General features: G+C 44.7%; 1 protein-coding gene across 2 annotated transcripts in view; it reads left to right on the top strand.

Moving 5' to 3' along the window:
• Positions 1-13159, top strand: part of OSBPL10 (oxysterol binding protein like 10) — a 218119-nt gene that overhangs the window by 55638 nt on the left and 149322 nt on the right. The window lies entirely within an intron of this gene.

Below are 13159 nucleotides of genomic sequence, written 5' to 3'. Positions count from 1 at the left end.
TGAGAGTTTTTATTGTCGTCAAACAGTGTATTGAGGGCTAATGTGAACTCTAGCATCAAAGGGGAGACATGCTCGAAATGCGTAAAGGCTTCAGTAACAAAAATATATATGATCAACTTGGTTTTCGACCCTGTAAGAGGCCCAGAGCTTCCATTTCATTTTAAAAGTTTAGAACACATTGCTTTTTTCTGCCATTTGGAATTCCTCAATAATTAAGTCTTCCTCCAAGTTATCATTGGGTTGTTTTTTTCTCCCCCTGTGGCTATCAGTATTTTGCCTTTCAAAATATTGATTTTATTGTGGTAAAATATGCATAAAATTTATTGCTTTATTCTTAAGCATAAAGTTCTGAGGCATTTAAGTATATTCACAGTGTTTTGCAACTAAACTTACATTTTCAGTCAGTGTCTGTTTGCATGGAGGATATAGAGAAATTCCCAGTGGGCCCTGACCTTCCAGCACCAGCTCTGTATGAAAAAATTGAGACTGTTGTTTATAAGCAAGGCCTGCCAACCAAAGCTAACTATTTCCATAATATAGCTGTATTCACAGAAGAAGGATGACTAACACTTGCATGTTGGTCTCTTGAGGCTACTTTGTATCCCGAACAAGGTAAAAGAAAGTCGTAATTGGAGGAACGGTGGAAGTTTCACCCAAGCCTAATGGTGTTTGCCATTCCCACGAGGGTGAATGGAGATTCCCACGAGGGTATATGCATAAGGCCTGCAATCACTGACCTGGGAAAGGTGGTAAAAGGCTCAGAACACTTCCCCTCGTCACCTGCAGGGGTAGCTTCAAGATTATCTGCTAGATCCAGCCACTGCCTTTTTTTGTAAATAAAGTTTTATTGGGACACAGCCATGTCTGTTTGTTTACTATTAACTCTGGGAACTTCTGTCTTATGTCAGCAGAGTAGTTAAGGTAGAGACTGTATGGCCCACTGAGTCTAAAATATGTACTTTCTGGCTCTTTCCAAAAATGGTTTACCAACTACTGTTGGGGGGGCGGGTGCTCTGCCCCAGGCCCCGAGTCCCCTGAGGCAGAGTGGACCGGATCTGGGTTCCCTGTGGGTGCTGCAGTTAATAGGAACCCTGCTTTGGTGTGCAGAAAGCGGTGCCATTGTGCTGAAAAGAATCAAAGGAACAGCCCTGGTGTGGCAGACCTGGAAACAGTGATCTCTGCTTGAGAACATTTTAATGTCCCAGCCGGTTTGGCTCTGTGAATGAATAGAGCCTCTGCCCTCAGACTGAAGGGTCCCGGGTTAGATTCTGGTCAAAAAGGGCATGTACTTGGTTGCAGGCTTGATCCCTGGCCCTGTTCGGGGCTCATGTGGGAGGCAACCAATCGAAGTGTCTCTCTCACATCGATGTTTCTCTCTTTCTCTGTGTCTGACCCCTCCCTCCTTTATACTCTCTCTAAAAACAGTGGGCAAATATCCTCGGGTAAGGATTAACAACAAAAAAGAACATTTTATTTTGCACCATGTTTGAGATGAGAGCCTGCTGGGTTACATGATGATTGGAATACAGGAAGGAGGGGCTCTTTAATTCACGGAGTGGTTTATTAGGGAGGTAATTGAGGCATGCTATAAATATGGGTAAGGCTTGGGAGACTCATAGATTCAAATGAAGCGAAGGCTGTTCATTATGTTTTGCAATGGAACACCGAGCAGTATTTCAGTGCTACCTTTGATTGGTCATATATCCATTTGGCAGGAAGGAGAGCAGAGGGGAGAGGATCTCTGGATCTCTAGCCTCAGAACTCTGCAGATGCCTTGTGCATTCCTGAAGGCAGTGTCCCTGTTGTTGAAAAGCCAGAGGGCAAGCGTGCTAAGTGGTTGTCTTCCGAATCGCCTGGCAGCCTGCCTCTGGTGCCCCTGGACCTTACCTTTCAGTGTCTTCTGCTTCTCAGATTTTTTTTTTTAAAGGTGTTAGGTTTCAAAGCAGCTACTCAGAATGGGAGCAATTGAAATAGATGGATGTGAGGCTGGGAGAATGGATGCTGAGGGTCTATGGCAACCACGGCACGCTCATTTGATCCAAAATTGCCAGGATGCCAAAGCGGCTCTGCTGAGTCAGTGAGTCACTGCGGACATGCTAATTTGCTAATTTTTTTCTTTTTTTTCCATTGAAATAATCTGCGGAGAGAAGGCGATTCAGTGAGGAGTTTCCCCTTCCCCTCTCCTTTTATCTATTTTTTTTTAACCTTGAGCTGCGCCAGTGACAGCTTTCATCAGCCACGAGCATCATAAAGTTAACAGAATCTTTTATTTTCCATTATGCTCGTCCTCTGTCCCAGGACTAATCTCCAGGTGCCTTAGAAACAGTTCCACAGAACACAGTGCAGAAGACCAGAAACCAAATCAAGTTGGTCGTCTGGCTGAGTGCCGGTGTGCTCCTCTTGGTGGAGAGCGCTGTGTAGAGACTGTGGGCCTTGGCGATAAGATGATTTATCACGTCAGTAGTTTGAGCAGAAAGGAGAGTGGTTTGGAGAGACCACCAGCGGGCCGAGGCCTGCCCTCTGAAAAGGTGATGGAAGCTCTCCCGTTACTTTGTTAACCTCTAGGTAGGTTTCCAGTACCTCACTCTATAGAAAGGAAAAGGAATGAAGAATTCTGATGAATGCTAACTTTGTTTTAATGTTTTATTATTTTAAGATATTTTTCCTTTTTTTAAAAAAATATGTTTTTATTGATTTTAGAGAGAGAAGAGAGGAGAAGTATAGAGAGTTAGAAACACCGGCTGCCTCCTGCACGCTCCTGCAACCTGGGCATGTGCCCTGACCAGGAATCAAACCGGTGACCTCTTGGTTCATGGGTCAGTGCCCAACCCGATGAGCCATGCCAGCTGGGCACGATATCTTTTTCTAGGTGTCACGATCTGTCCCTCCGTCTTTGGAGGGCCTGTGGCCGGCTGCACTCTCTGATGGATGTTGTTGAAGTGATTTCAAGGGTTCCTGTTGGTTACTAATCACCAGTGAAGTGAAAGCCAGATTGAGCCTGCTACTTGCAGTGCCCCAGGGGAGCTGCTCATCTCTTTCCACTCCTTTGCCCCAAAGTGCTGCCGTCATCCATAGATCAATGTGCTCCAGGTACCTACACAATATCCTGGCCTATGGAAGTGGAGTATTCTGTCAGGGAATTGATTGCCACCATTTAGAGCAGTGGTTCTCAACCTTCCTAATGCCGCGACCCTTTAATACAGTTCCTCCTCATGTTGTGGTGACCCCCAATTTCATTGTTACAAATTGAACATAATTAAAGCATAGTGATTAATCACAAAAACAATATGTATTTATATATGTGTTTTCCTATGGTCTTAGGTGACCCCTGTGAAAGGGTCGTTCGACCCCCAAAGGGGTCGCGACCCACAGGTTGAGAACCGCTGATCTAGGAGACTCTCAGAAGGTGTAGAGGCAAGCAGACATACTTAATAGGAAACCAAAGTCAAGGCTGGTGTTTCCTTTCCCGTCCTTTCCTTAACCCCATTCTCACCAGGGAACAGGTGACCCAAGTCGACCCTTTACAGTTTACACAGTAAAAGCACCTGGTGCCATCGTCCCAGGTTGGCCACCCTGCCTCTAAATCAGCGGGTAGAGGAACAAGTTATCAGACTTGGGAGAGAAGGGGGTGTCTTTCTCAGTTGTGCTGGAAGAACTAGTAGGGACAGCCTTCCATGTGACCTGTCTGTGCCATGTTATCCATTATCCGTCGACGTAAATCTCTGCCTGGACTGTGACAGTGAGCTCTTAATAGCCCGCCCCACTTCTCCCACCAGCCACTTGAACATCCTTCCAGAGTGATCCTTTTAGGGTCAGAGCTCTCCAACCCCCCCCCCCCCTCCCCCCGGCCACCAGGTCTCTGGAATAAAATCTGAGGTCCTTAACCACGGTCTGCAAAGGCCTCGTGAGATCTGGCTTCTGGCTGCCTCTCAGGGTAAACCTCCCGTCACTTGTCCCCTCGCCCGCTTGGCTCCTTCCCCCTCGCCTTTCTTCTGCTGTTTCCAGTGCTCCCAGCCCACTCCCACTTCTGACTTTATATCTATTGCCCTAACACAGTTATTTCCTTCAGGCAACACACCTCACCCTCTTCCTTCTGGTCTCTGCTCAGATCCACCTTATAGACAGGCCTTCCCTGACCGGTGAAGTTAGCACGCTCCAAATGGCAGCCCCTTCTTCCCCCCCGCCCCCCCATCTTTCTAGCACTATACTGTTTTCTCTCTTTCTAAAGCACTCATTGACTCTTACCATATCTGTTTATATGTCTGTAATTTCTCTCTCACACTAGGATGTAAGCTACCTGGAGGTAGGGGTTTTTATCTGTCTGGTTTATTGCTCTAGCCTCAGCATCTAGAGGAATATCTGTGAATATAAACATACGATATAGGGAACCTCATAATTTAATGAAATAATTTAATCAAATATTTGCCCCTAGTTCTGGTCCCTTTACAAACTAGCTGTGGGACAATGGGAAAGTCACTTAAATTCACCGACCTACGTTTCATGTCAGTAACATGGAGTAAAGAATACCTGCCCTGTTTATGAGACGATGAACTGAGACAATCAGATGATGCGCTGGAAGCTGTGAGTGCTGGCCAGAGCCTGAGGGCCAGGGGCCTTGCACCCACCCAGCACATGACAAATTGGCTCAATATTGCTTTTATCTCTGGTCACAAACCCTTGGGTAGGTCCAAGGCATTGCATCTGGGATGTGACCTATGACCTAATGGAGACCTTTCAATAAATTATGACATCAATAATTCAGAGGCAGGCTGTGTAATTTCACTGCTTCTCCGGCGGGTTGGAGAAATGTCTGGCTTCCCAGAGCCCTAAGAGTTCTCTGGACATAAAACCTTCTGCAGAAGCTGGGTTGGTAGGCAAAGCTGTCTTCCATGACTTCAGCGATGGTTTTTCAAAATCAAGTTTTACCTCAGTGATTTCTTTGTTTGCCATGGATGGTCTAAAAACATCATTGTCACCTTTAGGTGCTGCTTCTTTTATCCCTGAAATTTGAATCAAATCTGGTAGTGGCCAACCGTGTGTGGCAGATTGGTCCTTCCCTTTATTTTCTGGTGGAGAGGAGGCGTGGCCAGTCCGGGGAGGACCAGAAGTTCAGGGTGGTCCCCCGTGGATGAATTGGTCCTGAATGGTTGAGAAGTGATTATTTTGCTAAGTGGCTGGTCATTTATTTATTTATTTATTTATTTATTTATTTATTTATTTTGAATTCATTTTTATATATTTTTATTGATTTCAGAGAGGAAGGGAGAGGAAGAAAGAGAAACATCAGTGATGAAAGAGAACCATTGATTGGCTGCCTCCTACACACCTCACACCAGGAATCCAGCCCGCAACCCAGGCATGTTCCCTGACGGGGAATCAAACCATGACCTCCTAGGACCTAGGCCAATGCTCACCCATTGAGCCATGCTGACTGGGCTAGGATTTTCTTTAAGAGTAATTGGTAAATATTTCTTTAATTTGTTATTTGACAAATCCTATATAATAAAAGCCTAATATGCTAAGTGTATGGTCAACTGGTCAGCCATGCAACCAATCAAAGCGTAATATGCTAACGATATGCTAAGGCCACTCAACTGCTTGCTATGATGTGCACTGACCACCAGGGGGCAGATGCTCCGACCGGTAGGTTAGCTTGTTGCTGGGGTCTGGCCGATTGGGACTGAGTGAGACGGGCTGGACATGCCCTGGAACCCTCCCATGGTCACTCCCTGGGTCTGATCATGCACTGGTGGGGTCCCTCAGCCCGGCCTGTGCCCTTTCACAATCTGGGACCCCTTGGGGGATGTAGGAGAGCCGGTTTTGGTCCAGTCCCGCAGGCCAGGCTGAGAGACCCCACTGGTGCACGAATTTGTGCACCGGGCCTCTAGTAATTACATATGCATCTTGTGCTTGCTAAGTGCCAGTTACTGTTCTAAGCAATTTACAAATAATAACTTAATTTGATCCTCTCGAAAGTCCTACCTGATTCCTTTGTTTCTTATAGGTTTGGTTTGTGTTCAGGTGGCAATATAGACATGTTTGTAGCTGCCTCCAGTTCAAGAAAAATTATTTGGAAAGAAAGCTAAAAACCCAGAATTCTGTCTATTAGATGATTCCTCCTCCTACTCCCCAGAACAGGGAAGTTCCACCTTTATTTGAGGTCATTGGCAAAACACCAGCTCTTTCCAGAGGTCAGATCTCCAACAAGGTCAGACCAGATTGGAAATGGTTCTGATTGAAGTGCTCCCAGAGTCAGTGGAGAGTGAGAGTGTGTGGATATTTCAGCCCACTCTGTCCTCCATTTGGGATTATGTGTTCCCCAGAGGGCAAACATGTGCCCACAGTCACCCAAGAGGACCCTGACAGCCTTGAGGCAGTTTTGTTTTTGGATTCGGTGTTGTGGTCATGGTTGATCATATTGCCTGGAGGCCTTGGGACATGCGTTGGAGGAAGAGTTGAGATTTTAATCTTGTTTTTGGTGGCATTTTTGGTGTGCTTGCCCCTTCGGGTTAGAGCCAGCCAGCGAATTTCATTTTGGAATCATGTATATTTTGCTAGGGCTCTTAGTGGGCAGCCAGACCTGAGTGCCCACATACATTTTGGCTTCTTCTTAAGATGAGTGCCTGGCAGTAATTGCTGGGCCCGCTCAGTCCTTTCTCCCAGTTCTGAGATCTGCTGACTAACTGGGCAGCTCTTAGGCTCCTGCTGAGTGTCTGGTTTCCTGCCAGTTTGGGAGGCTTGGGATCCCATGCTGGGGGAAGGTAATCAAGCAATAAAGCGGATTAAAGCCCATGCCTTGTGGAGGACCAGGGGGAGAGCTAGTGAACCAGCGCCCGCAGAGGTGGAAGAAGCAGGATGCTTGATCTCACAAACTCATCAGCCCTTGTGAGAATTCTTTGGACCCTAGTGTTTGGATTTTCCCCTTTCATCTCCTCTCCTTCCCTTCTCCTAGGTGTTAGTTGCCTGCAGAATCCTTGAGAAATTTCTCTTGGGCAGGCTTAGTTCACTGGTTTTAGCAGAAATCTCACCTTTGACTTGCAGTCTGAATACATACATATTTGACATCTCCTGACATGTCTTCCCTCCCACCCTTTGCCCCTGCTTTTAGAAGATTCTTTATAGTTGAGGCCCTGTGGTCTGAGATGGAAGATTTAGCATGTTCCTATCTTTTTGAGAGAGGCAGGATAGTAGAGTGTTTAGGGGCCAGATTGCCTAGGCTCACATAATCTCTGCTGCCAATTGGCTGTGTGACTCTGGTAAATGAGAGACCCTCTCTGTGACTCAGTTCCTTATCTTTAGAAAGGGGTAATAATAGTTTTTACATCAGAGGATTAGGCAGATATTAGCAATTATTATCTTCTCTACCGTCCCTGCTATCTTCATAGAGGGCCCATGAGATGAAGGCAGGGATTTTTGTCTGCCCTGCCCATTGCTGTATTCTCGTCGCCTAGTACAGTGCCTGGTGCTTAGTAGGAGCTCAGCATGTCTGCTGAAGGAATAAATGCAGGAAAGGCTGTATGAGTGCTCTTTGCTATGTCCTCTTGTATTTGATGTATCTTTGGAATAGAAAGAGGATCCAGGAGGAAGGGCATGGGACTGGAAATGCCAGAAAAGTACAAGAACTAATAAATCCTCCATCTTTCAATGTGCTCTTAGCTTTTTGCATGGTTGAACTGCTGTTTTCTCTCACTGCCCCCTGTGGAATCTGAGACTTCATAGAGGGGTGCCCAGGATACTGATGACTGATTTGCGGTGCTGTATTAGGACTGGCAAGGAGCAACCTCTGAGATAGCGTTATCAATGCATCAGGCACTGCTTAAAGTGATTTATGTATATTAGCTTATTTAAGCGTTAGCATAGCTCTGTGAGGTGGTCTTCTTAGTCCCATTTTATAGATAGGAAACTGAGGCACTGCGAGGTTAGGTGACTTGCCCAGGTGATGTAGTATTATAATTAAATTCCTTTTCTTTGTGCTAGATAGGCATTGAGGAGTCAACAGGAAAGAAACCTGATTTGGTTCCTGTTCTCAAGAAGGGTACGGTCTAGAGAGTGTGTGGTTTAGCCAATAATCTCACAAATAATGATAAAGATTGATAACTTGTGAGAGACAAGGCAGTATGCTTTGGGCAGAGTGACAGGGGATCTGGTGTAGATTGGTGGGAAGGGAAGGCTTTGCTGAAAGACCGACACTTTTAAGCTGAGATCTGAAAGGACAAGTAAGAACTAGCCAGACCAAGAGTAGGGGACAGGTGAACACAAGATGAGAGCTCTGAGGCATGAAAGAAAGAATCAGGAAGATGGCCAGTGTGGCAGGAGCAGAAGGAATGAGGAGATTTGCTGAGGAAACAGATGTGAACCGAGCTGGGACATGCAAAATCTTTAGGCTTATAAAGGGTTTTGGATTTTATTTTGAATACAATGGGAAGCCATTCAAGGATTTTAATCAGGAGTACATGGTGTTCTTATTTAATGTTTTTAAAAAGTCATTATCTCCAGGCTTGGATTCCAAAGAGGGAGGCTTCAGATGTGCTGGTTTTCACAAAGATTGATGAGAACTGGAAGCAGAGATAAAAAATTCATAGATTTGTAAAGAAATAATGCTATTCTTTGCAAAACATGTGAGAAGTTTCCATTTGATTAGATCCTCTGGAATGTGTGGTCTTTATGCTTAGAACCCACAGCATTTGGTCCTCAAATGGATATAATCTTAAATAGTCTTTGGGGGGGGGGAGTAATTATTGTTCTTATGTGAAGTCTGAAAAATGATGAAATAGTCCTTTATCCTCTATACAGTGTGATGGTGATCAATCATATGAGGATCTAAAGGGATTTGTGTTTTGAAAGTTTTATGAACAATGGTGAATGCTTCATTTATGCTTCTGTTGTACAGTTCTTGGAGTTTGAGTTTCCTGAATGCATCCTTGTTCCTGATGATCATACATATGAAGTGTAGATTATACTAAGCATAATCTAATCTAATAATAGAGGAATGGGCAAATTAGCCAGGACACAAGCGGCAGAGAGCTACAGGAGTGTGGAGAGCTACAGGAGGGCGGGGCAGCAAGCTAAGAGCGGTGGAGAGCTACCAGCATCGGTGGGCGGGGTGGCCAGCTGAGGTAAGCGGCAGCAACTTACTCGCGCACGGATTTGTGCACAGGGCTACTAGTTAATAAATAATTCCTTTATTTTTTCAATTACAGTTGACGCACAGTAGTATATTGGTTTGAGGTGTACAACATACTGATTAAACATTTGAATAAATTATGAAGTGATTACCGTAATAAGTCTAGTTCCCATCTGATATATGGTGATTACAATATTATTGACTATATTCCCTATAGTGTACTTTACATCCCCGTGATTTTTTCATAACTGCCAATTTCTACTTCTCAATCCCTTCACTTTTTACACATATCCCCCCAACACTCTCCATCTGGCAATCATCAGTTTGTTTGAAGAGGTGGAGATTTTGAGGAATCACCCCATCATCACAAAAGTATGATCTAAATTCAGTTTAATTGACTAAGCATAGCTTCTAATGCTGAGTGTGTGTATATGTGTGCATGTAAGAAATGAGAGTGTAGCAATAATGTTGAGTTATTCTCAGCAATTAATTACTGAGTGCTTTCTGAGACACTATTTAGATTTATAATAGGTTATGAACTTCCATTTAGTATGGTGATAAGATTTCTACTCATCCATGTTACTTTTTGCTGGGTCCTGTATAATGGTTACCCCCAAATAACTGTAGTAGTTACATAATTTCTTGCTTTTGCTCATGGAACAAATTCATGTATCTTTTCAGATAATCTAACTAAATGCTTCTTGAGGGCAGAAATTGTGACCTGTTTACCAGCGTATCCTTAGGATCTGGCATATAGGAGGGTTGATAAGTATTTGTGGAAGTAATAAGCATTATAATCCTGTTTTAAAGATGTTCATACAGGTAGAGGAAGATGAGTCAAATGGGTTGATGTGTAGGATTTATGTTCAGCTGTGGTCAGTAGATCTGCATTAAGGTGGAGTCCGCCATTTGTCTCAAATTCGGCTGCAACTACAGTCACCTGGGGAGCTTGGAAAAACTATTAAAAGCTGAGTCTTGGCCCGAGAGATTCTGATGTAAGTGGTCAAAGTGCATGCTGCGGATTGGGAGTTGTAAGAAGTCGCCAGGTACACCACTCTGCTTGGGCTGCTATAACATATCACAGACTGGGCGGCTTAAACAACAGGACTTTGTTTCTCACACTTGTGGAGGCTGGGAAGTTCAAGATGAAGGTGCAGGCAGGGTAAGTTTATTCTGAGGCCTCTTCTCTTGGCTTGTAGATGGCTACCATTTTTCACAGAGAGAAAGTGAGCTCTCTGACGTCTCTTCTTACAAGGACGCTACTTGTCATATCAAGAACTCCATCCTTTTGACCTCATTTAATCAGAATTCCTTCTATCTAGGTCTCATCTCCACATATAGTCACACTGAAGCTTAGGGCTTCAACATAGGAATTTGGAGGGAACAAAATTCAGTCTACAATACCTCATAATTCTAATGTGCAGGCTTTATTTTTGTGTCATGTACAAGTTTAGAGGTACGCTTTTCAGAGTGGATTTGGGATCCACAAATTTCAAAGGCGCAGGCTCCTTTTAATTGAACGTTTCGCCATTTCTAAGGTCTGGCCGTGTCCTCAAAGTCCAAGGGGGAGTTTGGAATTCTGGCCACCATGTCCATCTCCCCCCCGCCCCCCCCCCCCCCAAAAAAAAAAGCTGGTAGAGGAGGGAAGGAGTCGAATCCATCACTGTTCCTCATTAGCTAGAATTTAGTCAAATGACGACATCTGGCTGAAAGGAAGATTGGGAAATGTATTTTGGCAGAGTGCATTGGGCCCAGCTAGAAGTTGGGGTTTTCTTGAATTGAGAGACAGGAGAAATGGATATTGGGTAGGTAGTCAGCTGTCCCTGCCACACCTGGTTTCAGACCACGAGTTAATCAGTGCCGGAGCTCAGTTTACATACCCTGGTTTCAACCCCGTAATCGTCCCACTGTTCCCAGTAAAAATGAACATGGTAATTGGGAAACAGTTGGTGGATGTAGGCAGTCCATAGTTGGAAGATAACGGACATTCTTTTCCCACCTCTCATAGGCTTGCTACATCAACAAGAACTGATTTGCTTCATAATAAAATAGGGTCATGGGAATCCATGAATCTTGAAATATCCAGATCAGTGTATCATGGCATGTTTCAGCTCTTATCTTGCGGGCATTTTGTTAGCATTTGACACAATTGATCACTCCCTCCTTTTTTAAATGGTCTCTTTCGGGATTCTGGTTTTCCTCCTCCCTCTCTCTGTCTTGGGTTCTCTCTAGTCTGCTGGTTCATGTTAAGAGTTCCTCAAGTCTTAGTCCCAGGGCCCCTCATCCCCCCCTCCCCTTGTCCTCCCTGTGTTCTCTGTCTATGCAAATTTGTCCATGCCTTTTGCTTCAGTGGCTACTTATTTACAGATGATTTCAACTTCATATCTCCAGATCAGACCATCTCTAGGCTCCAGATCCATTTATCCAATTGCTAATGGACATCTCCTGGGAGTTTTAAAGGCATCGCAAGTGTAACATTTCTAACACTGAATTCCTAGGTCATTAACAGGCCTTGTCAGTTAAACCTCACAATAATTCTGCCACTTTCACCTATTCTGGCCTATTGCCAGGAACAGTGAGGTGTTTTTTTTTTTTAAAAAAACACACATTTATTTATAGATACAACAGACTGACAGCTGTCAGAGGGGAGGAGGGTTGTGGGGCTGGGTGAAAAAGGTGAAGGGATTAAGCAAACAACAATATAAGCGAGATTATACGACAGGTAATCTTTTATATCTGGCTTTTATTTTGCACAGTATTTTTGAGGTTCATCCACATTGTGGCATGGATCAGTGTTTTGTTTTTATTGCTAAGTAGTATTCCATTGTGTGGATATATTATATTTTGTCCTTGGAAATCCCCAAGCTAGGTCACATTCTACTCTTTTCTTACCACCAGACACTTTCCACAGCTGTAGTTTTGTATCTGTTTTAGTGAATATTTTATTGTTTGTTGGTGCCATTCCTCTACTCTCCCTCCCCCATCAGAGGGACTTTGTCCCTACACAGTGCCTCATTTGGTGTAGGCACTCAGCTAAATAAATAAATAAATAAATAAATAAATAAATAAATAAAAAAAGAGAAGAAATGAGTGAATTCCTGGAAATAAAACTTAGTTTTGGAATCAAAGCTAACGTCTTCAAAAAGTTCCTCTTTTCTTTAACCACAAAATAAGTGAATGTAGCCACAGTGCTTTATCCATATCAAAGACCCTGCGCACAGCTGACCACACTGAGAACCAGGTGTGGGTTATGTTCCAAGTATTTCCATGGCGCCTCCAAACAAGAACAAACACAGGCCTTTGTTTTAAGTTCTGTCTTGTTGGCCTTGTAGTCAGTGAGCTAAACTGCTGATAGGATGCAATATGAGCCGCAGGCCCGATTCACTGTCTGCTTGGAGAAATGTGATCTGCGCCTTTGGAAGTTCTCGTTTTATAACCAGGCAGACCGTTAGTTACAGGGATGGTGGAGTGGTTTGCAGAAGGGTATCAGCGGCTTTCTGCTCTTTCAGACGCAGGCCTCCATGCTGAGAGTCGGTCAAGTACCTCGTCACAGAAATGAGAACCACTGGTTCTCAAAGCGTGGTCCTACCGGCAGCAGCGGCCGCCTCACCTGGGCCCTTATTAGAGCTCGAGCTCTTGTGCTCCTCCCCAGACCTCCTTAATCGGAGACTCTGGGGGAGCGGCCCCGGAACCCGTGTGTTAACAAGCTTGCAGCTGATTCTGCTGCAGGTCGAGATTGGAAGGCACAGGGCTAGGCCATGGTCAGGCCTCTCACGACCAAATCACACTTCCTGCTGTCACCCCGAGGGAAGAATAAAGGACACTTGGATGCAGGGGCAGTGGAGTTTAGGGCCTGACTCAGTTGGAGATTTGGGGGAGAAGCTTAGCACAGGGGCCGGCTTCTGATCTGAATTACTTTCCCGGTCACCGTAGGCCAGCATCCCATCTGTCTTCACCTTGGTGGGGAATGCCCACCCATCTTTACCCCAGGGTTTTAGCAAGTATCAGAAGCTTTCTTCGTGTGTGTGTTCAAGC

The sequence above is a fragment of the Myotis daubentonii genome, chromosome 14, assembly GCF_963259705.1.
Source record: "Myotis daubentonii chromosome 14, mMyoDau2.1, whole genome shotgun sequence".
NCBI classification, from domain to species: domain Eukaryota; kingdom Metazoa; phylum Chordata; class Mammalia; order Chiroptera; family Vespertilionidae; genus Myotis; species Myotis daubentonii.
This window is presented reverse-complemented; position numbering and strand designations above follow the sequence as displayed.